Below are 27494 nucleotides of genomic sequence, written 5' to 3' on the forward strand. Positions count from 1 at the left end.
CACAGCATGTCTCCCCCTGTGGATGCAGCGAGCCATTTAAAAATTCATTCAGTTTAGTGGGATCATAATATCCCGCTGAGCGGGAGGGACTGTAAAATCCTGGCCTTTGTGTGTCTTCTACAATAAAAACAAATACAAATGTTTCTGCCATTTCCTTATTCCCTATTATAATTTTACCTGTATTTGCCTCACATGGGCTCACAGTTACTTTCACTAATCTCTTTCTAATTACATACCAAGAATCATTTACTATGGCCCAGATCTTCTGGTCAGTGGCGATGCCATTGCTGACCACGATTAAAAGTGTGTCCTGGAGGGCAGTAGAAAGCGGTAGAGGGCATTAGAGGGAGTGTCAGTTCATGTGATAGGAATGGAGTAAAAGGTGGCTGAAGACAGCTCCCATGATTTCTGTGGTTCATACCTGTGGAAATTGCTGATGTTGGGTTGAAAGGTTCAGCTTTTTGACTGTCAGTGTTTTGTGGTTTGCTCTGATGTTCAACATACATTTGAAGTGTCTAAACCCAGGGGCAAACACAATCAGAATGAAACCGGGCCTGGTGCTTTATCGACTGCAATGTCCAATATTACAGCTGGTAACAACATGGCGGTTTCCTATGCTGAATTTAATTCTGTCAGTACACTTGCTGACTTACGCAACAGGGAAACACTACAATTTTTACTGAGGCACTTCTTTTGGAGGTTTTTGGCAAGGAGAGTTTTGATTCACCTCCAGTAGTGAATCGAGCCCATCACTCTTTTGGCCACAGCATGGTGAGCCCCCAAGGCCTTTAATACTAAGACTACATCACTATAGAATGAAGGAGCAAATTATGCATCCGTCTAGAGAAAAGGGTCAACTGTACTTTCGTGGAAGCAAGGTATTCATCTACCCTGACCTCAGCACAGATGTAGCCCGGTGTGGTGGAGAATATAAATTTGTTAAAGCCCAACTTTGTGAAGCCGGACTTAAATATGGCTTTCTCCACCCTGCTTGCCTGCATGTACCTTTCAATGGAGTGAATAAGATTTTCAACATGCTTAAAGAAGCTTCAGCCTTTTTCAAGGATATAATTGTACCTTCTCTTAATAATCATATTGTGACTTCACCCAGCACAAAACGGTAGTCGATGCTTAATTAGGTAACTATGCATGATGGATCTGTTACACGATAAATTTTGTTCATTATACCAATCTCTTTGTATCTTATGTCCAAACTGCACTAATCTCAAGAAGTTTTACATATGTGTGTTTATTTTTTACCTTTTACCATATGTGTAATTGAATTCATTAGAGAATTGAATTTCTCTTAATATTCTCCCTCTTTTGTTGAGTACTGTATTATCAAACTGTTACTTCGGACAGATTCTGCACCTTGTTTAGCATATGCTGAGCTTTACAATACTTTTGTTTGAGATATTTGATTGTAAGTTGCTTTAATATGGGTTGCCTTTTTAAGGCACTGATAAGATAGATATGAATAGTACACTAGCTGTGAGGGGTACCATTCACTTCTTTTGGAGAGGTGATACAAACTTTTCTTTCCTTCTTCCCCTTCTATTTTTTCTCCCTTTTCTTCCCTCTCCCTTTTTCTCTTTTCCTTGTTCTTTTCCAAATATACACGTACACTTTCCTTTTGGTCAGCGTTTAATTAACATTCTTTAGGTGGATAAGCTCTGGTTCAAAAATATTTAATCCTTTATTTGCAGTGGTTAACCCATAGGGACCATATGCTTTGATGTGCTTTTATTATCATAATGTCCACTGATATTAAGGCCTCACAGTGTGGTTGTCCAATACATTTCATTACCCAGTTAAAAGAAATAAAGTTCTCTCTCATTTACTTCATTTGAAAGTGGGCATTGCTTTCCTGCAGGAAACTCACTTACGTACATCTGACCACTTTCAAATGCGGAAAGGTTGTGTTGGGCAGATGTTTCATTCTAATTTTCATAGTAAAGCGAGAGGCATGGCAATTTTAATCCCTAAAGGCATTCCCTATGTTCACCCTCAGGTTATAGCTGACCCCAATGGCCGCTATGATATAGTACAAGGCAGACTTTTTAACTGCCCATTGAGCCTAGCTAATGTATATAGACCCCACCCAGATGATCACCATTTCATTTCAAATTTCTTATTTTCCATCCCTGATTTATACTCATATCACTTACTTCTTGGAGGAGACTTTAACTGTATTCTTAACCCAAATTTAGATCGCTCTTCCACAAAATCTGTTCAATATCAAAATCAGCCTCAGCCATCAGTTCTCTTCTGGATACACACAGATTGATAGATTCATGACATTTTCCAAACCCATCAGCAAGACAATGCTCCTTAGTTTTAGCAATATCATTCTATGACCAACCTGTTTCTCATCCACCATGGCGTCTTGATTCTCTTCTTCTCACTGACCCGGATTTTACTAAATTCATTTCCTTGCAAATAGATATTTTTATAGAACTTAAGACTACTCCAGATATTTCCTTTGCTACTGTCTGGCAGAGTATGAAGGCTTACTTACATGGACAAATAATTTCATTTACTGCTCAACTTAACAAACACAATACCTCAAAATTGCCCCAATTGATTGACCAAATTCTCTTAATGGATCAGCAGTATGCTATTGCACCTACCCCAGTATTATATCAACAGCATCTCGCTCTACAGACTGAATTTGATCTTCTTTCCACTAAACAAACAGAAAAGCTTATACTTAGATCACATGGTACATTTTATAAGCATGGTGAAAGAACTAGTAGGCTTCCAGCTCACCAACTTCGCCGGTCTGCTTCCTCTCAACTTATAGCTGAAATTGCCACTCCAACAGGGTCACCCGCACCGATCATCTGGAGATCAATGATCTATTCAAACTTTTTTATTCCACTCTTTACACATCAGACTCCTTTTCAGATCCTTGATTATTTCACAATTTTTTTGATAATATGGACATCCCATCTCTAACGTCTGACTCTATGAATCCGTTAGAAGTACCCCTTTCCTAAGATGAAATACTAAAGGTAATTAAATCCATGCAAAGTAATAAGCCACCAGGGCCTGATAGATTATAATATAATGATGAATTGATAGATTATTATATAGATAGATAATATAATGAATTTTATAAAAAATTCTTATCACAACTTTTTCCAATATTGTCTCTGTTTTCGGAATGCTTTCTCTCTAAAATGCTCCCTCAAAGATGCGAGGCATCTTTGTCTATTCTTTTAAAGATGAATAAGGATCCTCTGCATTGCAGTTCATAACGGCCTATTTCCCTTTTAAATGCGGATGTCAAGATACTAGCTAAAGCCTTAGTCCACCGTCTTGAACTGTTCTTCCATCTATTATCTCTCCTGACCAGACATGTTTTATACAGGGAAGGCAATCTTTCTCTAATTTAAGGCGTCTTTTCAATATCATTTATACACATTCAACTACTCCTCCCCCTGAGGTTCTTATAACTATGGATGCTGAATAGGCTTTTGATAGAGTGGAATGAGACTACCTTTTCTTCACTCTTCAAAAATTTGGATTTGGACTCATTTTTATAAAATTGATAAAACTATTGTATTCCTCACTGGTTACTTCAGTACGTGTAAATAATATCCACTCTAAGTTCTTTAACTTCCGTCGAGTTACTAGACAGGGCTGTCCCCTTTCCCCCCTACTTTTCGCTATTGCTATTTAGCCCCTGGCAATTTCACTGTGGAGCTGTGGTGTTATTCAGGGTGTTATACAGGGTGCAGTCGAGCAGAAACACTCCCTCTATGCTGATGACCTGCTTCTTTACATCTCTGATCCGGTCTCATCTCTCCCACATATTTTTTCTATTCTTGAGCGATCTGGTCATATTTCAGGTTTTAAAATGAATTTGCAAAAGAGTGAAATATTTCCTCTTTTTTTCCTATTAACTCTATTGCAAAGAGTTATCTTCTTTCTTCCCTCCCATTCAAGGTCTCAGTAAACAGTTGTAAATATTTTGGAATTTTAGTTACTCAATCCCTTGGAGACCTTTTTAAGCTCAACTTTGACCCTTTGTTGGAACATACGAAGTAGGACTTAGCACATTGGTCTAGCTTACCTCTTACTTTACTTGGTTGTATATGTCCCGTAAAGATGAATATTTTGCCAAAATTTCGATACTTATTTCAGTACATTCCATTGTTTATTCCCAAGCATTTTTTGTTGCAATAGGCCAATTAATTATTTCCTTTTCACTACATTGCCCTTCGCTTCCCACCTTAAAAACTCTTTCGGTGCAAGATTTTGACTCAGATTTATCAGAAGATAACTGGAAGTCTGTTCTCTCTCGTGTAAATTCCTCATCTGTATGTGCGAGACATGGATTGCCACGATTTAAAATCTTACATCGTAACCATCTATCCAAGGTGAAATTATCTAAGATCTATCCAAATTTGAATCCAACCTGTGATAACTGTCATACTGCCACAGCCACTCTAATTCATCTGTACTGGTCGTATCTTAAATTGGCTTTGTTTTGGACAAAAATTTTTAGATCGCTCTCACATTTTTTCAGTAGCAACATTGAACCTTCTCCTATTATAGAACTCTTTGGAGTGTAACCAAATGGCATCCCTCTTACAAAAATTCAGACTGATGCACTTGCCTTTTCAACATTATTGGCTAAACATATTATTCTATTAAATTGGAAACAGTCTGCCCCGCTTTCTTTTACTAATTGGATACGTGATCTTAAAAACTTGAGAAAATAAAGTAAAGGAAAATGAAGAGGCTCCACTGAAGGATTTTATGCAGCTTGGCAACTTTCCTTAGATTACTTTGAGGAACTACAGCTCTCTACTTTCATATATCTGACCCTAATTAGGTTGTATGTACTATATCAGATGAAGCTATATCTGACCTATGATTGTTGCTGATTTTCTTACTATTCATTTTTTTGGAGGTTTGGGAGGGTATTTTTCTCTTTCCTTTTTCTTCTTCCTCCTACTTCTCTTTTCCTTTCTTTCTCTTTCTCTTCTAAATGTAAGTGTATTGAATTATTGCTGTACTGTAAGTTTTTTTTGTACGGTTACTCATTATGACTGTTGTTAAAATTAATTTAAAAAACATTTAAAAAGTATGTCCTTACCTTTCATTGCCATTGCAGCCAAGACTTCCTGTCATTGTGTAAGAGCAGGGTGAGGGTGTGCATTGTTGGGAAGGGGGCGTGGTTAGTATTGGTAGGAGGGTGAGCGAGGAGGACAAGCATTGTCGATGTGCAGAGGTGGGGTGAGCAGTGTTGGGTGGTGCGGGCGGGTGAGCATTGGCAGGGGTGCGGGGAGTGAGCATTTTGGGGATGGGATGAGGGGGGTGAGCGTTGCCAGGATGGTGGGGTGTGAGCATTACCGGGAGGGAGGATAAGGGGTTGAGCATTGTTGGGGTGCAAGGATTTGAGTATTGCTGCAGAAGTAAGCAACATCTTGGAATGGGGTAGTGAGCACCATGGGCAAGGGGTGGGGGAGCGTGGTGAACAGTGTTGGGGGTAGGAGTGAGCAGTTTCAAGGGTGTGAGCGTTGTTGAGGGAATGGTGAGCTGTATCGGGGGTACAGGTGGGGTGAGCATTGTCAGGAGCGGTTGGATTTTTTTAGGCTTTCCAGATACAGCTTGCCCTATTAATCACTGTCAACCTGGGTCCTACGCCCGTGATTAACAGCAGGAGAATCATAGGGTAATTTTCTGCTTTGGAACTGGGCATCAAGCCCAAGTCTTCATTGATTAAGGTCTGTCATAGACATAGAGTCATAGAAATTTACAGCACAGAAAAAGGCCCTTTGGCCCATCAAGTCTGCACCGGTCAAACAAGTACCTAACTATTCTAATCCCATTTTCCAGCACTAGGCCCATAGCCTTGATTGCCATGGCATCACAAGTGGACATCCAAATACTTCTTAAATGTTATGAGGGTTTCTGCCTCCACCACCCTTTCAGGCAGTGAGTTCCAGGATCCCACCACCCTCTGGATGAAAAAATTATTCCTCACATCCCCTCTAAACCTCCTGCCCCATACCTTAAATCTTTGCCCCCTGGTTATTGATCCCTCCACCAAGGGGAAAAGTTCCTTCCTGTCTACCCTATCTATGCCCCTTATAATTTTATACACCTCAATCATGTGCCCCCTCAATCTCCTCTGCTTCAGGGAAAATAACCCCAGTCTATCCAATCTCTCCTCATAACTAAAACTCTCCAGCCCAGGCAGCATCCTGGTAAATCTCCTCTGCACTCTCTCTAGTGCAATCACATCTTTCCTGTAATGCGGATTCCAGAACTGCACGCAATATTCTAGCTGTGGCCTAACCAACGTTTTATACAGTTCCAGCATAACCTCCCTGCTCTTATATTCTATGCCACGGCTAATAAATGCAAGTATCCCATATCCTTATCTACCTGTCCCGCTACCTTAAGGGACCGGTGGACATGCACACCTAGGTCCCTCTGATCTTCGGTACTTCCCAGGGTCCCACCAATTCATCGTGTATTCCTGTGCCTTGTTTGTCCTGCCCAAGTGCATCACCTCACACTTATCCGGATTAAATTCCATTTGCCACTGATCAGCCCATCTGACCAGCCTGCCTATATCCTCCTGTAATCTAAGGCTATCCTTCTCACTATTTACCACCCCAACAATTTTCGTGTCATCCGCGAACTTACTGATCAACCCTCCTACGTTCAAGTCTAAATCGTTTATATATACCACATAGCAAGGGACCCAACACTGATTCCTGTGGAACCCCACTGGACACAGGCATCTAATCACAAAAACACCCATCAACCATCACCCTCTGCTTCCTGCCACTCAGCCAATTCTGGATCCAATTTGCCAAATTACCTTGGATCCCATGGGCTCTTACCTTCGTTATCGGTCTCCCATGCTGGACCTTATCAAAAGCCTCGCTGAAGTCCAAGTAGACTACATCTAATGCATTGCCCTCACCTACACACCTGGTCACCTCATTGAAAAATTCAATCAAATTGGTCAGACATGACCTCCCCTTAACAAAACCATGCTGACTTGATTAATCTCTGCCTCTCCAAGTGTAGATTAATTCTGTCCCTCAGAATTGCTTCCAATAGTTTCCCCACCACTGAGGTTAGACTGACTGGCCTGTAGTTCCCTGGTTTGTCCTTTTCTCCCTTCTTGAATAATGGTCCCACATTGGCTCTCCTCCAGTCCTCTGGCACCTCTCCTGTGGCCAGAAAGCCATTGAAAATTATTGCCAGTGCCCCTGCTATCTCCTCCCTAGCCTCACTCAACAGCTTGGGATACATTTCATCCGGGCCTGGAGATTTATCTACTTTTATGTCTGGCAGACCACTTAGAAGCTCCTCCCTTTCTATGCTAATTTCTTTAATTATATCACAGTCCTTCGGCCTGATTTCCATACCCACGTCATCCCTCTCACTTGTAAACACTGACACAAAGTATTCAATTGGAACCCTACCTACATCTTCCATCTCCAGGCACAAATTACCACTATGGTCCTTAATGGGCCCTACTCTTTCCCTAGTTATCCTCTTACTCTTAATGTACTTGTAAAATAACTTTGAATTTTCCTCTATTTTACCTGCCAATGTATTTTCATGCCCCCTTTTTGCTCTCCTAATTTCCTTTTTAAGTTCCCCCCCTACACATTCTATACTCCTCTAGGGCTTCCGCTGTTTTGAGCCCTCAGTATCTGCCATAAACTTCCCTATTTCTCTTTATCCAATCCTGTATATCCCTCGACATCCAGGGTTCCCTGGATTTGCTGGTCCCACCCTTTATCTTTACTGGAATATGTTGGTCCTGTACTCTCCCTATTTCCTTCTTGAATGGGTCCCACTGCTCTGACGCAGATTTACCTAAAAGTAGCTGCTCCCAGTCCACTATGGCCAAATCATATCTGATCTTATTAAAATTGGCCTTCCCCAACTCTGATTTCTGGCCCATCCATATCCTTTTCCATAACAACCTTGAATCTAATGGAGTTATGATCACTATCTGAAAAATGCTCCCCCACTGAAACCTCTACCACTTGCACGGCTTCATTCCCTAAAATTAAGTCCAGGACCGCCCCCTCTCTTGTCGGACCTTCTACGTACTGGCTTAAAAAGCTCTCCTGGATGCATTTTAAGAATTCTGCTCCCTCTAAACCTATCACACTATGACTAACCCAGTTAATGTTGGGGAAGTTGAAATCCCCCACTACTACTACCCTATTATTTTTACATTTCTCTGAAATTTGCCTACATATCTGCTCTTCTACTTCTCTCTGGCTGTTTGGGGGCCTATAGTACACTCCCAGCAATGTGATTGCTCCTTTTCTGTTTTTACGTTCTACCCATATGGCTTCATTTGAGGAGCTTTCTAAGATGTCATCCCTCCTGACTGGTGTAATTGATTCCTTGATCAATATTGTGATACCCCCTCCTCTTTTATGTTGGGAGACATTCTCAGAATGCCTGGGTAGCATAATTCTGCCCATCAGAAGTTTAAACTTCCCAGATAAGTACCATGCATGTTCACGGGTCGGGACTTCCTCAGGGTTCTGACATGCAACAATGGCAAATGCCTTAACATTCACCACTGTTGCCTTTGGAGATCTGGGCCAATGGTTTTATGTCTTTTGCTAGTCTAATCTCATAATCTCTTTTCTCTTTCTTGGTCCTCCTTTGCTGAATTTTAAAGTCCCCTCAGTCGTCGCATTTACTACTCTTTGACAATATTGTAAGCCTCTTCCTTTGATCGAACATAATCTTTAATCCTCTTGTTAGCCATAGATTGAGCATTTTTTCTGTGGCATTTTCATGCTTTAAAATAATATATATTTGTTACAAATTATGTATTAGTTCTTTAAATGTTAGCCATTGTTAGTCCAGCAATATATATTTTTATGCAGTTTCCCAACCTACCTTAGCCAACTTGCCCCGCTATACCTACTGTTGTAATGAACAATTGCAGAGATGTAGATATACCTGAACAATAACTGGTTTATGTGATGAACATAACTAGAGAAAGGTATGCAAGACTAGGGGTGGAATCATCCCAGATTTGCACTGTGTGATCGCGGGTGGGAAAAAGAACGTTTTAACCGCCGGCTGCAAAGGTGACTTTTCACGCCGTATCATCTCAAACCCTCTTCATTAATCATGCATTACCAGGAAACAAGTCATTTTGCTGGCAGTTGGCCTCTGATTCACCCACCACGCTGCTTCCTTACACTGGGCGCTATATTTAAAGTGCAGCAGAGTGCACACCTTCCAGTGCTTCCAGCTCAGGAGTCCTGTACAGACGACATGGCCCCAAAAGGCAAGAAGACTGCAGCCCCCTGTTTCAGTGACGCATCACTGGAACGCCTTTTGGACGCCATGGAGACCCGCCGTGATGTCCTCTACCCCGCTCTGCCCACAGGAGGGGCAGCAACATCACCAATCCGGCTTGGGAGGCTGTGGCAGCGATAGTCAGTGCCAAAGCCCTGCAAAAGAGGACAGCCACCCAGTGCCGAAAGAGGATGAATAATCCCCTCTATTCTGCCAGGGTAAATCAGTCTTCTCATCACTCTCAACTCACACACTCATAAACCTATCACACATCCACAGGGATCTCACTCATTGCCAGTTTAAGGGACATCACTATTCACCCTCTCACACACACCTTCATTGACCTCATCCCGTCCATGGCACGCTCACCACCTACACATATCAGGCATACTTATCATCTGGCCTGGCAGACGTCCTGCTTACACTCTCCCCATCTGTATTCATGCAGGACAAGCTGGCACACAACAAAAGGGAGAGGTCGCAGACTGGTGGAGGAATGCTTGAAATCAATGTCCTCACGGACTTTGAAAATTGGGTTGTCCAGTTCACCGGCGAAGATCTGGACCGTTCCTGTGCTGATGGTGAGGATCCAGCAGTGCAACATCCATCAGACATCCTGTGAGTGATGTGTCCTGTTTCACGGGCCATTGCCATGCACTAATTATCTCTCCTTGCTTTCACAGGCACATCTGGGAAACAGCCGACAGAGTCCAGGACCCAGGTCCTCGACTCAAGCCCCGAAGACACCTCAGAAGAGGAATCTGCTGAAACCCTCATTGAAGACCTGTCAAAGCACTCACCCACACCCTCCACCAGCGCAGAGACACAGACCTCAGTGGGACCAGGCTTTAGTGTAGCCTTGGGGTCACAATCTGGTGAGCACATCGTACTTTCTGATCCACGGCAGGCAAAGGCAGGCACTCCCCAGGTTTCCAGCACTCAGAGGACTGCTAGAGACCATAAATCTGCTGAGTCCAAGTTAGATGATGAGCCTCTGGATTGGTCATGCCTCAGTCTCTGGAGATGCAAAGTCAAGCTCGGGAACATCAGGAAGAGATGTCTGCTACACTCCTCAGATTGCAAGGCAATATGGAGGAGTCCACCTTCAGTCTGAGGCGATAGTGCCGGCATGCCAACACACCAAGGTCAACACTGGTGGGATGGCGGCCACCATGGAAACCCTGGTCCAGGACATCGGTTCTGTACTGCTGCGCGGGCTGAACTGCATCGCTGACGCCATAGTTGGCCTCCAATAGTGTCAACATGAGAGGGGTGAGGGACAGCTCTATCTCACTTCAACTTCCCCTTTTCCTCAAGGGGTCAGCCAAGAGCCCTCAAGGCACCCATAGGGAGGGACGTGCATACCCCTGGGCTATCCATACAGGTGACTCTGGGAGTGTCTGACCCATCTGAATCCCGTCTTCCTGTAACCCCAGCAAATCCAGCTCCAAAGGCCAAGGAGGGTGCCACTGCCACACAGCAGGACCCCAAAAGCAGGCCAGGGCCCTCCAGGTCTTGGCCCTCCCGAGGACACCCATCAAGGTAATCACAGACAGGGCGTAGCAGTCAGCAGACTGCCTCAACCTCCGCTGTAGATGTCGGCGGAGTACCAAGACGTAGCAGCAGGGTTAGGAAGGTTAAGAAGATGTAACTCTTTCGAGTTATCAACAGTTTGCATGTAACTCTTTCGAGTACATTCACAGTTCTTGGTTTTCCGGGAGTGGGACATGAACCCACAACCTTCTGATTCAAAGGCGAAGGTGCTATGAACTGAGCCACAGCTGACACCTCGCTAAAAAGATGTAACTCTTTCGAGTTATCAACAGATCGCATGTAACTCTTTCGAGTACATTCACAGTTCTTGGTTTCCGGGAGTGGGACATGAACCCACAACCTTCTGATTCAAAGGCGAGGGTGCTATGAACTGAGCCACAGTTGACACCTCGCTAAAAAGATGTAACTCTTGTAGAGTCAAAACAATTAACTAAATTAACAATAACAAGGGATAAATCAAGCACAGCCCCTAATTCAGGTCAGCTGTAAAACCAAGGACAAAGTTTAAAGGAAACTTACAAACATTAAACCAAAATGTGATTAAAGGGGTCAACAAAACACACCAGTCCCCGCGGCGCCCACTGGGCACGGAAGGCCTCGATGGTGCCGGCAAACACAGTGTGCTCCCTCTCCAGGGACACCCGGCCGCGAACGTAGCCGCGGAAGAGGGACAAACAATCGGACGGGACTCCCCCCTCGATCGCCCGCTGCCTGGACTTGTTAATGGCCAACCTGGCCAGGCCCAGGAGCAGGTTCACGAGGAGGTCCTCCTCCTTCCCGACCCCCTTCCGCACCGGGTGTCCGTAGATCAGGAGCGTGGGACTGAAGTGCAAACAAAATAGTAATAAAAGGTTTTTTAAATAACTAAAAAGGGAGTGCAGCCTAAGACACCCTATGTATGCATGGTCCACGGACTCCACAAGACCACAAAAAGGGCAAGTGTCCTGGGAGTCCGTGAACCTAAACATCCTCCTATTGTAGGGGACTGCTGCATGCAACACCCTCCAACCCAGGTCCCCGATAGAAAGAGGGAGGACACCTCCATAGAGGGCCTCCCATCGGGGGCCTCCGCCGCCGGACGGCAACAAGGCACGCCAGGGCGTGTCCGGGCAAAATGGTTAATGTTTTGTAAACTCACATTGTAACTCCTAATTCTTTCGAGTTATCAACAGTCACAGATTGCAACTCTTTTGCGTACAATCACAGTTCTTGGTTTCCGGGAGTGGGACATGAACCCACAACCCTCTGATTCAAAGGCGAGGGTGCTATGAACTGAGCCACAGCTGATACCTCGCTAAAAAGATGTAACTCTTTCGAGTTATCAACAGATCGCATGTAACTCTTTCGAGTACATTCACAGTTCTTGGTTTCCGGGAGTGGGACATGAACCCACAACCTTCTGATTCAAAGGCGAGGGTGCTATAAACTGAGCCACAGTTGACACCTCGCTAAAAAGATGTAGTTGCACAGCCTGGGCATGGGTGTTAATCACTTGTACATAATGTTCACTTTGTTAATAAACTCCTAAGAATGTCTCCTTGCCTATGGCTGCTCGTTCTGAGAAGCACTGTTCGTGTTGCTCAGATGTGAAACCTTGGTACCTACACAAGATAAAGGCAGGTCTCTCACTCCAGGGCCTCTTTCCTGTGCTTTGTGCAACCTTCCCAGCACACTGACAGTGACAGCCTTCACTGTCACTGTTCACATCAGTCATGCCTGCAACTCGATGTGGCTTATCATTGCTGCCAGAATGTCCTGAGCCGGTGACACAGAGTTCTGTCATTCTTTCTGTGTGCTCCCAGCACCTCTGAGGTCCAGCTGGCCCCCCATCTCATCAGCATCTGTGTCCAGTGACAGTGTAGTCCTGAAGGGTTCATCTCAAAAAGGATGCTGTAGGGTCACGACAAGTTAATATTTCCCCGCTGCATCTCCATGATATGACCCTGTTTACAGAGCACAAGCGAGGTGCCATCAGCCAGACAGGAGTCAAAAATTCACAGATGCAATGTGAGGATCTGTGGTGTCTCCTCACTGCATGTCATCATCATCCTCCACAAATCTAGCAGCTATGAGGGCCTTCTGAGTGCATATGCCTCATCTGGCCAGTGCGATGGCCTCCTCCTCGCCATCATCCTCACCTTCGAGGACCTCCTCACCCTCATCCCCGTTGACGTTCTCCTCATCGGAGGAGATGTGCAGCTCCTCCATCTCCTCCTCAGGCAGCTCTTCTCCCCACTGCAGCGCCAGGTTGTGAAGAGTGCAGCAGGTGGCAACAATGTGTGCCACCCTCTGTGGACTGTATTGCATGGCTCCATCAGACCAGCCCAGGCACTGGAACCTCATTTTCAACGTTCCGATGGTTTACTCTACTAAAATGCAAGTAGTAGCATGAGCCTTGTTGCACCTTCTCTCTGCTGCACTCTTGAGGCCACCGCATGGGTGTCATCAGCCACGTCCTTTGCATGTAGCCCTCATCCCTGAGAAGCCAACCCTGCAGCCTCTGTGGACCTTGGAAAACCTCAGGGATCCGAGACCTACTGAGAACGTAGGAGTCGTGAACGCTCCCTGGGAGTTGTGCGCAGACCTGCAGGATGTGTTTGTGGTGGTCGCACACCAACTGAACATTAAGTGAGTGGAATCCCTTGCGGTTGACATAGTTGACCCCGTATTGCCATGGAGATCTGAGTGCCACGTGAATGCAGCTGATGGCACCCTGCACCTGTGGAAAAGCAGAGATCTGGGAAAATCCCAGTGCTCTTGTATCTTGGCTTTCCTGATCCTAGGAAAAATGCATAAAATTAAGTGCCTTTCCACAGGTGGCGTCTGTCATGGATGCATTTGTGTGTGGAGCTTGCAATAGCCCACAGAGGTCGCCTGTGGAACCCTGAAAGGAGCCACTGGCGTAAAAATTGAGCTCTGTGATCACTTTCACAATCACTGGCAGTAGATGCCCTCCATGTCCCTGTGGCACCAAATCCTGCAACAGGTGGCTGATGTGACCGACCAGTTCCCTGGACATGTGCAGTCTTCGGCGACACTGGTTCTCGGGCATCTGCAGGAATGACAAGCACCATCTATAGACCATTGATCTAGCTAGGCGCCGACCAATTATGGCTTGCTGTGGCTCTTAAGCGGCATGCGTAAGAGCCAGCTGCCTTTCTTCCTGAGGGTGCTGCTCCTCCCTCTCCTCAGCCAGTTGCTCGCTTCTCCTTCGTCTCTGCTCTCTATAAGCCATGAGGCATACAGCCTGCCATGACACCCGATGCCACCAGGCATGAAAGATTCCGCCCTAGGTGCTACTCAGTTTAAGCCAGGATCTTTCTCCTTCTCGACTCTTTGTCACGTGTCTCTTATATCATCATGTGGGCAGTCCTGTTTCTCCAGTCGCACACATTAACCCTTTCAATCCTGAACAACTTAATACTACACCCCCCCTCCCCACCCCCCGCCAAGTCTTTGTCCAAATATATTTTACATTTATATTTACATACTACCCCATCTCTCCCCAAGTCTTTGACTTCACTGATTCAAACAGTCTGGAGGTTACACGATTTCCCCTGGTCGTGTTGTTGTCTAATTTGGAAGATCCCTAATCTCCCTTTGGATTTCATTGCTTTGACTTGGTTGGTCTTTGGTAAGATTTGCAGTATCTGGTGTATTGTCAGTTTGACTCTCAGCAGCTGGTTCTCGCAAATGTATAATGGATAGTTCTTTTTGAGAATTGAGGATAAGATTTCTCCTGTTTCTTATCGTGCCTTCAGGAGTATGTATTAAGTAAGAACATTGTTGATCATTATCCCTTTAGACAATGACTTCTTTTCTGCCTTGGTTTCTTATCTATATCTTGTCTCCCTTGTTCAACCTGAGCAGGTTTCTAGTACAGTACCTCCTATTGTAATCAGAAGCTTGTAGTTTTCTATAGGACTGCTCACGGACCTGAACTTTCTGATAGCCTTGGACTGCTAGCCCTGGGAATAGTTTCTTTGGTAGGATGGGAAACTGGGTTCAAAGTTTCCTTCCCATCAGCAGTTCAGATGGTACCAAAGGACATTGCAATGGATTAGACCTGTATGTTATAAGTGTCAATGAAAAATCCTCGTTCTTCTTTAAGAGGGTTTTAATAGTGCAGACACCCCTTTCTGCCTCACCGTTGAATTGGAGATACTTGGGGAACTGGTGAGATGTATGAATCCATAGTTCTTGATGAAATGCTTGAAATAGTCATTGGCAAATTGCGGGCTATTGTTGGACACCATCTGGTCTGGAATGCCATGTGTTGCAAAGACTTCTTTCAACGACCTAATGACTGACTCAGTGGTTGTAGTGTATAAATGTTTCATCTTGATCGACCTGGATGAATGATCTCCTCTGTTCCGCCAGGCCAGCGTAAGTCACTCTTTTCATCACTCCCAACTCACACACTCACAAACCCATCACACATCCACAGGGCCCTCACTCACTGCCAGTGCAAGGGACATCACCATTCACTCTTTCACATACACCATCACTGTCCTCATCCCGTCCATGGGACCACTCACCGCCCACACAGGCCGGGCAACAGGAGGGAAAGGTAGCAGACAGGTGGAGGTATTCCGGAATTCAAAGTTCTCACAGAATTTGAAAACAGAGCCATCCAGCTGGCCGGCGATGACCGGGACCAGTCCTGTGCTGACGGTGAGGTCGGCACTGCTGTACCAAGTGAAGACCCAGCAGTGCAACATCCATCAGATAACCATGCTGTGAGGGATGTGTGCTCTTTCACAGGCCACTGCCATGCACTAATTATCTCCCCATGCTTTCGCAGGCACATCTGGGAAGCAGCAGACGGAGTCCATAACCCAGACCCTTCAATCAAGAGGAATCCGAAGGCACCCTCCCTGAAGTCCCGTCACATTGCTCACCCACATCTTCTACCAGCGCAGAGACACACACCTCGGTGGGACTTAGCTTTAGAGTAGCCTCGGGACCACAATCTGGTGAGCACATCGCACTTTCAGATCCACAGCAGGCGGAGGCAGGGACTTCCCAGGTCCCCGGCACTTGGAGGACTGCTGGAGGCCAGAACATTGCTGAGTCTGAGTCAGATGACGAGCCTCTGGACTCGGTCATGGCACAATTGCTGGAGCTGCAAAGGCAAACTTGGGAATATCAAGAAGGATTGGCCGCTGCACTCCTCAGATGGCTAGGTACAATGGAGGAGTCCGTCTTCAGACTGAGGTGATAGCGCCTGCATTTCAACGCACCAAGGTCATTAGTAGCAGGATATCGGCCGTCATGGAGAACTTGGTCCAGAATGTCACTCCTGTACTGCTGCGCGGGCTTAACTCCATCGCTGATGTCGTAATTGGTCTTCAACAGCGTGTATGCGAGAGGGGTGCTGGGCAGCTCAATTTCACTCCAGCTACCCCTTCCGCTCACAGGGTCAGCCACGGGCCCTCGGGCACCCATAGAGAGGAGGATCAGCAGGTGCGTGCTCCGGGGCCATCCACCCAGGTGACTCTGGGACCGGCCCACATGACTCCCCTCTTCCTGTGACCTCCACAGATCCAGCTTCACAGGCCGAGGAGGGTGCCACTGCCACACAGCAGGACCTCAAAAGCAGGCCGGGGCCCTCCAAGTCTTGGCCCTCCAGAGGACACCCGCCAAAGTCATCACAGACAGGGTGTCACAGTCAGCAGGCTACCTCCACCGCTGCTGTGGATGTCCAGGGAGCACCAAGACGTAGCGGCAGGGTTAGGACAGTTAAGGAGAATTAGTTGCACAGCCTGGGCACGGGTGTTAATCACTTGTACATAATGTTCACTATTGTCAATAAACTCTCAAGAATGTCTCCCTGCCTATGGCTCCTTGTTCTGATGAGCAATGTTCTTGTCCCTCAGATGTGAAACCTTTCTGCACAGGATAAAAGGCAGGTGTCTCAGTCCAGGGTCTCTTCACTGTCCTCTGTGCAGCCTTCAGACCACAGTGATGGTCCAGCCTCACGCTCCCTGGAAACATTACTGATGTCTGCACTTCGGCAGTGCTGGTCATTGCTGTCAGAATGTAGTGGGCAGGTGCCACAGAGTTCTCTCATACTCCATGTGTGCTCTCAGCACCTTTAAAGGTGGGGCTGGCCCCCATCATACCAGCATCTACGACCAGTGATGCTTTGCACCGGCTCCTAAAGGGGTGAGGTGCTGAAGGCAGACATAGAATCAGATGCATCTAAAGTTTCACAGCTGCGTCTCTGAGATGGCCCTGATCATGGAACGCAAGCGAGCTGCCCTCGGTCAGACAGGAGCCAGGCATTCTCAGAGGACATGTGAAGACCTATGGAGCATCCTCACTGCATGTTGTCATCACCCTTCTGCGATCGAGCGACTAGTAGGGCCTCCAGTGCATCTCCATGACAGAAGCATTCTCACAGGAGGGTATTGGTGCTGCCATAAGCCAGACTCAAGTCAAACGTTCACAACTGCGATGTCAGGATCTCTGGGGACACCTCACTGCATGTCGTCATCATCCTCCACAAATCTGGCAGCTATGAGGGCTTCCCGAGTGCACCTGCCACTCTAGCTAATGTGAGAGCCTCATTCCAGTCGATGTCACCACCGAGGGCCCCCTCACCCTCACTCCTGTCAGCATCCTCTTCATTGGAGGAGACATGCAGCTTCTCCATCTCCTCCTCAGCCAGCTCCTCACCCTGTTGCAATGCCAGGTTGTAAAGGACGTAGCAGACGATGACAATGAGCAACACCCTCTACGGACTGCATTGCAGGGCTCCACCAGACCAGTCCAGGCACCAGAACTGCATCTTCAGCATCCCGATGGTCTGTTCCATCAAGTTGCGAGATGCTGCATGAGCCTCATTATAGCGTCGCTCTGCTGTAGTCTGAGGCTGCCGCACGAGTGTCATCAGCCATGGCCTCTACGGGTAGCCCTTGTCAACAAGGAGCCATCCCTGCAGCCTCTGTGGACCCTAGAAGACTGCAGGGATCTGCAAACAACTCAGGATGTAGGCGACGTGCACACTCCCTGGAAACCATGTGCATACCTGCAGGATGCGTTTCTGGTGGTCTCATACCAGCTGCATGTTCAGTGAGTGGAAGCCCTTGCAATTGATGAAGTCCACTGAGTGTAGCGATGTAGACCTGAAGGCCACATGTGTGCAGTCAATTGCACCCTGCACATGGGGGAATCCCGAGATCAGGGTGACTCCAATGGCCCTTGCATCCTGGCTGTCCCAGTCCCGGGCGAAATGCACAAAATTTTGTGCCATGGAGAAGATGGCATCCGTGACCTCATAGATGCATTTGTAGGTGGCAGCTTGTGAAATCCCACAGAGGTCACCTGTGGAGCCTGAAAGGAGCCACTGGCATAGAAATTGAGCGCCGCAGTTACTTTCACAGCCGCTGGCAGTGGATTTCCTCCATGTCCCCTTGGCGCCAAGTCCTGCAGTAAGTGGCAGATGTGAGCCACCAGGTCCCTAAACATGCGCAGTCGTTGGCGACACTGGTTCTCAGTCATCTGCAGAAATGGCAGGTGGCGTCTATAGACCCTGGGTGTTGCTAGGTGCTGACCAGCCACGGCTCGCTGTCACTCCTGGGCAGCGTGTGTGAGAGCCCCTGCTGCCCCTTCTTCATGAGGTTGCTGCTCCTGCCTTTGTGCGGCCGGGTGCCTCAGTCGCTCTCTCCTCCGTCTTCTATGGTCTTTGTAGGCCATCAGGCATACAGCTAGGTCACCAGGATCCATGATCCTGATGTGGTCCTCCTGCAGCATGAAAGAGAGAGAGAGACATGGTGATCATGCTGTACTTAGCTACTTTCCTGGCCCTGTGTGACCACCACTTAATGCTTCCCGGAGAGTGCTGGTCACCCCGCGGATGACCAGAGATGAGTGCGCTGCATTGCTGCCCTGTCAACCTGCGACATGAGGGACACTGGTCCAAACCGGGATGCTGAGATTGCAAGGGGCTGTGAGCGCCTCCAGCAGTGACTGCTACATGACCAGCGTTGGCGAGGAGTTTGTACAACGTGTGCAGTCCCACTGTTCTGTGGTTCAGTAAAATTGTGGCAGACTCGAAGTCTGTGCCGGGGGATGTGGGGGTAAGATATGGAGCACTTGGTGGCCCTTGGGTGCCTCCGTGATGTTTGCAAGGGTGGGCAGGCTAGGAGCCTGACCCCAATGATATCATTGTGGCTGCGCCTGATGTGTTGTAGTTGCAGAGGCATGGTCAGTTTATGCAGGTGTACCTAACGCATGGCCATTTCCCTTGCTTACCCTGCCCCCCACCTCAATTGCCTGCACGGGATGCAGCACTTGACGCCCCCCCCCCCCCCCCCCCCCACACTCCCGCCACCCCCCCACCACCTCAGCAGTCGCCTCAGAGGCTGGCCAGCAGTTGCCCCCAGACACCCCCCAACCCTTAGCAGTCGCCTCCGAGGCTGGCCAGCACTTGCCCCCAGACGCCTCCCCACCCCCCCACCCCCACCTCTTAGCAGTCGCCTGCAGAGCCAGGCATCAGTTTCCCCCTCGCCCGGTGCCCCTGAGGCCTGTAAACAATAGGCGAGCTGTGGAGAACGCTGCTGCTCCGTCACCTCAGTTCCCCAAAGTGAACGCCACCAAGTGCACGTCGTCTGTGTGCTGTTGTGAAACACTTTGGCGTGCTTTCCCGCTGACATGGACGGACAATACGGCCGGGTTCCAAGAGCCTGGTGGGATGGCCATTTAATTATATGCTAATGTATTACATTTAGCTCCCTGCCGACCGATCGTGGGAAACAATGGTGTGGAAGATCGTGATCTGCCTTCATGTCGTCGTGAAGTGGGTCCCACCATATTTTCCGCGCACGCCACCTATCACGCCCGCCACCAGCAGGCTCGGAAAATTCTGCCCATAGTGTCTCTGTGTCTTTGAGGCTTAACTAGCTGGACCGAGTGTTTGCCTGTGCACGACATTTCATTCTCTCCCGTTAAAATGATCCTCTATTGCTCACAGAGTTCTGACTATCTAACTATCTGGATTTCCTTTTCTGGGGTTAGACCTTCCTTAGTTTACAGGAGGTCAGAGAGTGCATCGTCTGCGACTCCTACCACCACTCCTTCTGATGAGTTCATACTTTAAATCTCCGCATTCACAACTCTCTGACATCCTGTACAGATGGTTGATGAATGAACCGATTGGTTCCCCCAGCTGTTAGATTCTCTAATTGAATTTTATTGCTTCCTCGATTAAAATAGCTGTTGAATGATTTTTATACCTCTTCAAATTTTGCGGATGATTCACCAATTCTCTGCCATGCAATACTGTCATCCACAATCGAGCCTACCAAGTAAAGCAGCGTATTTACCTGCTTTTTTTCTGACTTTTTATTTAAATCTGAAATTGCCAATAGTGTGATTGATCTGGGCCTTGGATTAGTCCGAATTGACTTGCAAGTATGGAATTCTGATCCATGTTCAAAATTCTTAAAGTGCATGTTCTGCTTTAAGGGCTGCCTGAATTTTAAGAGGTGTCGCTGTTCACCTGGAGACAAAGGAATTTCCCGCGCTTGCTGGTTTTGGTGTGTTACGCTACAATGGCGATCACGCTCAGTTTGAAAAAACATTTTACCAATGCCTGCCTGGATCAGCTGCCTGCAGACTTCTCTTGTTCAGTGTGTTTTTTTTGCTCACAAGTCTGTTGAATTCAACTTGCTCTTTAATAAGCTGATTAGTCACGATGTTCCCAAAATATTTAAGTAATTTTCTTTTTTTTGGAGGAGCTCGGCACTATGTGTTCATGCTCCGACTTGCAGCTCAGGCTTTATGGACGGGTTTCTTTCAAACTGCACTCCTGACTTCAAATTACTTTAAAGATTTCTCAGGACTTGATGCAGCCTGGAATTTTAAAAGATTTAACTCACGTTTGCAAGTTCTGCCAACTCTGCACTCTGAAGCTGGACTTCCAAAGAAGTCCAATGGAGTCTTCTCTCATGCTGCAGTAAGGAATTTTAAATCTCTTCAGCTTCCAAGCCTTTCTTTGGAGCTTTTTTGAGGCAATTTCTCCTCTGCACCTCTGCTTCTGGAGTGTCTTTGCAGGTCTGAATACTTTGTTGAATTTTTTCTCAGTTTTTCAGCATTTTGGTTTGTCTTTGCATTTTAACGAGGTTCAGGGTTTTTATCCCTCTGCTGCCATAATATTGTGGGGTGTTGGTTAGATCATGGTAGGGTTTAATGAATGAAGTTTTCCTAGTCTGAAATAGGTCAACTGTAAGTCTTTATTAACTACTAGAAATATTTACAAAGCTATAGTAAATGATACAAAGTAGGAGCTGTCTCCATGCTTGGGTCTGCACGTGGCTCTGTTCAACACCACACTGACCCTGGGTGCTGGTCATGTGCTCTCTTACATCACTGTGTGGGCGGTACTGTACTCCGTCCCCCACTAACACTATATGTGCCAGATCATTATACTACAGATTGTGCACCGTGCACACCTGGCACCGTGAGATAATTTCTTCTATTGATCCCAATATTTCTGGCCACACAGCAGGCTGGGCTCGAGCTCTACATTGTGTAATGCCCTTGTGACCCTGGTGGATTCTTTCTAGAATCTCTAGTCGGAGTGAGACGGAAATTACCAACTGCTCAACATACACCAGCGGATCATCAATTATGGCAAAGTGTCTCCATTGTTCGAAGTATATTTTCATTACCGTTCCACCAAAATTCTGCTGTGGCCAAACTTGCATGCAGTATTAATGAATGCAGATGCAGTCCTCATTCCGCATCTGCTCTTGGCGGATTTGTTTTAACTTTTTTGAGCTCGCTGGCAATTGTGCTGCCATGAACTGGGAATAGGACTCAACCTCATTGACTAGATTAATATCCTGTGTTGCCAGATGATCGACTGTGGCTCTGAACAATGTGTGCTCAGTTGTTTGTAATTTGCTCGGGACATACACTCATATAAGTGAAGCACATTAGCCTCAAGCAGAAGCTCTGGATTCTCGAGGTCATTTTGGCAAGTTCCTTTCTGTCCAGTAGTGAGAATAATGGTTTGTGGTCTGTCTCGATGATTACTTTTAGCTCAATGATAAAGTCGGAGAATTTCTCACAAGCCCACGAGACTGCAAGAGCTTCTTTCCCTGTAATTGCATACCTCATTTCTGTGTCAGATAGTGCCTGAGGCACCCATTCAGTTGTTCTTGTTACAGGATTGCCCCTAGCTCTGTAGATGAGGCATCAGCTGCGATTGTGGTTGGTAGGGCAGGTCGTAGTGAGGTAAGATATCTGGTGAGAGCAGCATGCCTTTAATCTGGTAGAATGCTTGTTCTTCGTGTGTACCCAAACACCATGCTTGAGCCTTCTTCAACAGGTGTCTGATGGACCCCGTGACATGCACTAGGTTCTGGAGGAATTTTGCCAGCTGATTGACCATACCAAGGAATAGTTGAAGATCTGGAATGGTTGATGGGGTCAAAAATTCACTGATGACGCTTGTCTTTTGCAGGTTTGCCATTATGTTTGCGCTACTCACAATATGGCCTAAAAATTGAAAGAACATTTTGGAGAATTCACACATATCGTTAAGTGTCAGTCTTTCCTCCTGCAAACAGTTCAAGTTCAGGTCGTGTTCTTCGGTTGTTACTCCTTAGGCAAGGATGTCACCCATGTGGCATGTTATGCCTAAAAGGCCTTGCACAATGGTAGAAATTGTTTGTTGAAAGATTTTTGGTGCTGAGGTTATGCCAAATGGCAAACAATTAAGCAAAATCTGCCAGATGGGGTAATGAAGGTTGTCAACAATTTAGATTTTTCATCTAATGGTACCTGCCAAAAGTCACTGTTGGCATTAAGTTTCGAGAACATTGTACTCTTGGAGAGCTTAGTCAAGCTGTCGTCCACTGAGGACATTGGGTGGATTTCCCTCGCCACTGCCTGTCGAGTTGAGTTAGCTGCGCAGGTTATTTGTAGGACATGACTATTACACCTGCTCCTGTATCACTAATTACTACACTACATTACAATCACTAATTTGAAATTAGTGATAAATCCATTGACACAAATATCAGCATCCCAGAATGCCTAACTGGGGTCTTTAATCTCACCTAGGAAACATTGTGGTTCTATTTCTTGTTGAGATGTCTCAATTTCATTAATGGCCATGTGTGTGAAGACTCTCTCGTTATCCTCTGTGTATCTAGAGGTTTTAGTTCTGCACATCTTTCCAAAGTGTCCAAATCTTTTACAATGAAGGCAGGATACTGTTCACGCCTGTAGCGTTCTTGGCACTGCAGCATTGGCATGGTTTAATGGCATCTTGAACTTTTGTTCCATAAGGTGTCTTCTTCCCTGGAGTGTCTTTGACATTCTTTTGTTTAATAAGTTATACCGTCATTGGGGGTTTTATGAACCATTGTTTGTCTTTCTCCCCTGAGTATGGTTCTATTTTGTTTGTCTTGCCAGCTGTATCGTCTTCTCCAAAGTTAAGTCTTCTTTGGATTGCAGTAGGTCAGATAGGGTGTCATTGGTAACACTGACTATGATGTGGTCCCATATCAGCTCAGTTTTAAAATCATCAAATTCACAACCTTCAGCCAGTCAATACAGGTCATTGATAAAGGCATCTACCAGTTTACCTGATCTCTGGACCCTTTTATTAAACTTGGCATTTCCGATATCTTGTTGCTCTGTAAATTAAAATTAAATCATAGGCTTTTAAAACTTCTTTGAATTTGTCTGAAGTTTCATTAATGCCTTGTCTTGCTATATCATCATCAGCAATTGCTCTAACACAGAACAATAATGTATTAACTTGTTCAGCCTCAGGCATATTGTCAATCCAGAAGCAATTCTGAATCTTAAAAATCTCTTTCTCCATAGTGTCCAGTTCTGTATTTGAATTGGCCCTTCCATATGCCCAAAGTGGTCTGGCAAGGTGAATTTGGAATCCAGAGTTGTTTAAGACTTTAGGAGACTTGCCTTGATTTTTAAACTTCTGTTGCAGTAATGGAGTAGTCCTGCACTGATCAGCCTTTCACTGATATCCTCTGTGGTCACTGACCTTTTTTGGTAATTGTTCCTGAACTTTGCAGAATTTTTAAACTAATCACTGGAAGTTACTATTGAGCTCTGTTCACTGCTTTCCTCCCGCTGAGAAATTGTGTTTAAGCAGTTGATTTTTTTTTTCAGTTGCTGCCTTGAAGTCACTATTTCGAATGGTGCCGATCTCAGACCCAGACTGCGGGGTGTATGGAAACCCACGGTCACTAGAAATAGAATTTGCCCAGTGCTGAGTACATATTGCACCATTAATTTGAAGATTGAGTCTTTTTCAAGGTTTGCTCACCCTTCTTTTGTCATTAGGTTCTTTGACTCTGCAGCTGGATCGGGATTTTTCATGGACCACCACACGCTATGGTAAGTTGAACAGTTGATTTTCTCTCTGCCTTTCAGCCTCCACGTCTTCTATGGAGCTCTTTTGGAGATTTCCAGCTGTCTTACTGAAGTCTTTGGTTTTGGCGTCTTTTTACATGTCAGACTTGCAAACTTTTTTAAAGTTGATTTTTGGAGATTTCAGGGTCCTTCATAGCTGCTACCATGTTGTAAGATCCCACCATTGAGACCATGTTATATGTTAGTTGTGACTGGCTAAGGAACAATTGCAGAGACATAGATATGTCTGAACAATATCTCATTTATTGGATGAACATAACTATATACAGATACACAAGTCTAGGTGTTACTCAGTCTAAGACATGGGCATTCTCCTTCTCGACTCTTCAGCATATATGTGTCACATCATGATGTGGGCGGTACTGTTTCTCCAGTCCCACACATTAAACACTTTCAACCCTGAGCACCCTAATACTACACCTACGTAGTTTACTTGGTTTAGATTTAAGATGCTAGCTTACTTGGTTCAGATTTAAGACTCTTGTTTTGGACTTAACCAAATCTTTCAACCTCTTTATAAAATGCTATTATATTACGGTCACTCTTCTCTAGAGACCCCTTTTCCAACAAGGTTTAGTTAGTTCCGCGACATTCTGATCTAGAAAACTATCTTGCATACCTTCATGAACTCATTCTCCACACTATTATTGCAAATTTAGTTTGCTCAGTCTATATGAAGATAAAGTCTCCCATGATTACTGTACTACCCTTATGACCTTTAATTCTCGAATTTCCTGATTATACTCTGCCCTGTTAATTATATATTAAATGTGTTTAATTGTATGCAGGTGCTGTACACGAACTGGGGTTTCACCTGAGCTGCTATAAATATGAATACGGATGGAAAGAATAGTTATTAGGTTAGGAGGTGTATGCTTGTAATGTGTAACTCGGTAAATAAAAGTGTGTAAAGATTGGCTCTTGTTCTATCCTTTACCGACTGGCTTTGTAGGATAGCACATGGTTGCCTAAAGGTGAAGGTTGGAAGCTAAGAAAAAACATTCAGATAAAAAATGATAATCCTAACATGGCAAAGAGCAAGTGTAAATTGTCGGGGTATAATTAACCCCCAGTGGTCTCAGAGTGTGAATCATATGACTAGTGGAAGAATGAAATGGTTATGTGGGCACAAGCTACGTCCTTACCAAATAGGAAATAAGGTATAGTTTTAACGCTGTTGCATCCTGTACCTCAAGTGCTCGTGTCTTTTGTGATGAAGGTCCTGAGGAACAGAATACTCTTGGATACTAGTAATGTGAGTAACCTTGCGTTGGTCCTCCCTACTTAATGAATCCAGGTAACACTGTAACCAATCTCTTCCACATACTGTTGAAATGTAACCACTACTAGCACTGCACAGTTAAGAAAGTCAGTTGGATGGTGAGGAAAGATTGAACATAAGAAATAGGAGCAGAAGTAGCCCATTCAGCCCTTCAAGCCCACTCTGTCATTCAATTCAATGAGATCATGACTGATCTTCTACTTCAAAACCATTTTCCTGCACTATCTCCTTATCCCTTGATGATTTTAATGTGTAGAAATCTTTCAGAATCACAGAGTGCAGAAGAGGCCCTTTGGCCCATCGAGTCTGCACTGACATGTGAGAACACCTGACCTACCTACCTAATCCCATTTACCAGCACTTGGCCCATAGCCTTGAATGTTATGACGTGCCAAGTGCTCATCCAGGTATTTTTTAAAGAATGTGAGGCAACCCGCTTCCACCACCCTCCCAGGCAGCGGATTCTAAACCATCACCACCCTCTGGGTAAAAAAGTTTTTCCTCACATCCCCCCTTAAACCTCCTGTCCCTCACCTTGAACTTATGTCTCCTTGTGACTGACCCTTCAACTAAGGGGAGCAGCTGCTCCCTATCCACCCTGTCCATGCCCCTTATAATCTTGTATACCTCGATCAGGTTGCCCCTCAGTCTTCTCTGCTCCAATGAAAACAACCCAAGTCTATCCAATCTCTCTTCATAACTTAAATGTTTCTTCCCAGGCAACATCCTGGTGAATCTCCTCTGCACCCCCTCCAGTGCAATCACATCCTTCCTATAATGTGGCGACCAGAACTGCACACAGTACTCCAGCTGTGGCCTCACCAAGGTTCTATACAACTCCAACATGACCTAAAAACAAAAAACTACTTTGGATGCTGGAAATCCAAAACAAAAACAGAATTACCTGGAAAAACTCAGCAGGTCTGGCAGCATCAGCGGAGAAGAAAAGAGTCGACGTTTCGAGTCCTCATGACCCTTCAGCAGAACTGAGTATAGTTAGGAGAGGGGTGAAATATAAGCTGGTTTAAGTTGGGGGGGAGAGAGAAGTTGAGGGGGGGGGGTGGTTGTAGGGACAAGCAAGCAGTGATAGGAGCAGATAATCAAAAGATGTCACAGACCTGCTGAGTTTTTCCAGGTAATTCTGTTTTTGTTTTGGATTTTCAGCATCCGCAGTAGTTTTTTGTTTTTATCTCTGTGTTTAATTGACTGCCACTCCTCTTCAAGAAATGCCTACCTTGAAGAAGTATTGCTCTGTTCTCCGACAGGATTTCCGTCTGTCTCTTCTGCCTTGTTCACCTTCATTGCTTTCCATTTCTCTCCTGGTGTTTGACAAGGTGTTTACTAAAACCCGCTTTCACAGCCATATTTCCTTTCTCAGTGACTGTCTCCGTCTCCGACTCACCCCACGTGGATTTCAACTGAAATTCCATCCATCTTGTTTCAAACCCACCCAGGATTACAGGTATTTCCGGGACATAAAACATTTCTCGGACTGCTGTTCCCGTCGCATTCTGAGATTCACACTCAGTGCCATGCGCCGCCATATGAACACACTCGACCTCTCCCTCCAGCAGCACTGCTGCACCCTTTTTCAAAGCTGCGCGTGCCCCCAGTTTCATTTTATTCTTCGTCTCATCCTACGCCTCAACAAGAAACTTTTTCTCTTTCTCCCAAGTGCTAAGGAACGCAAGCTCCAACAACTCATCGACACCAACACCCATCTGGGACCCTCCACCCCTGCTTGTCCCTCCGTCCCCACCCCATCTTCCAATCCCAGCCCCAGCCGCGTATTCACTATACCCCCTGACCTTCCCCTCTCCGATGCTGAACGTTCAGTGCGCAGCAAAGGACTTAGTTTCATACCCTTACGCCCTCATCTCAATGAATTTCGGGCTCGGCACGATGCTGAACTCTTCTTCAGCCG

The 27494-nt window shown here is 45.9% G+C and overlaps 1 protein-coding gene across 1 annotated transcript in view; it reads right to left on the reverse strand.

Annotated features, from left to right (window-relative positions):
• Nucleotides 1-27494, reverse strand: part of ptpn5 (protein tyrosine phosphatase non-receptor type 5) — a 79096-nt gene that overhangs the window by 38369 nt on the left and 13233 nt on the right. The window lies entirely within an intron of this gene.

This window comes from Cetorhinus maximus, chromosome 9 (genome assembly GCF_964194155.1).
Source record: "Cetorhinus maximus chromosome 9, sCetMax3.hap1.1, whole genome shotgun sequence".
Lineage (NCBI taxonomy): Eukaryota > Metazoa > Chordata > Chondrichthyes > Lamniformes > Cetorhinidae > Cetorhinus > Cetorhinus maximus.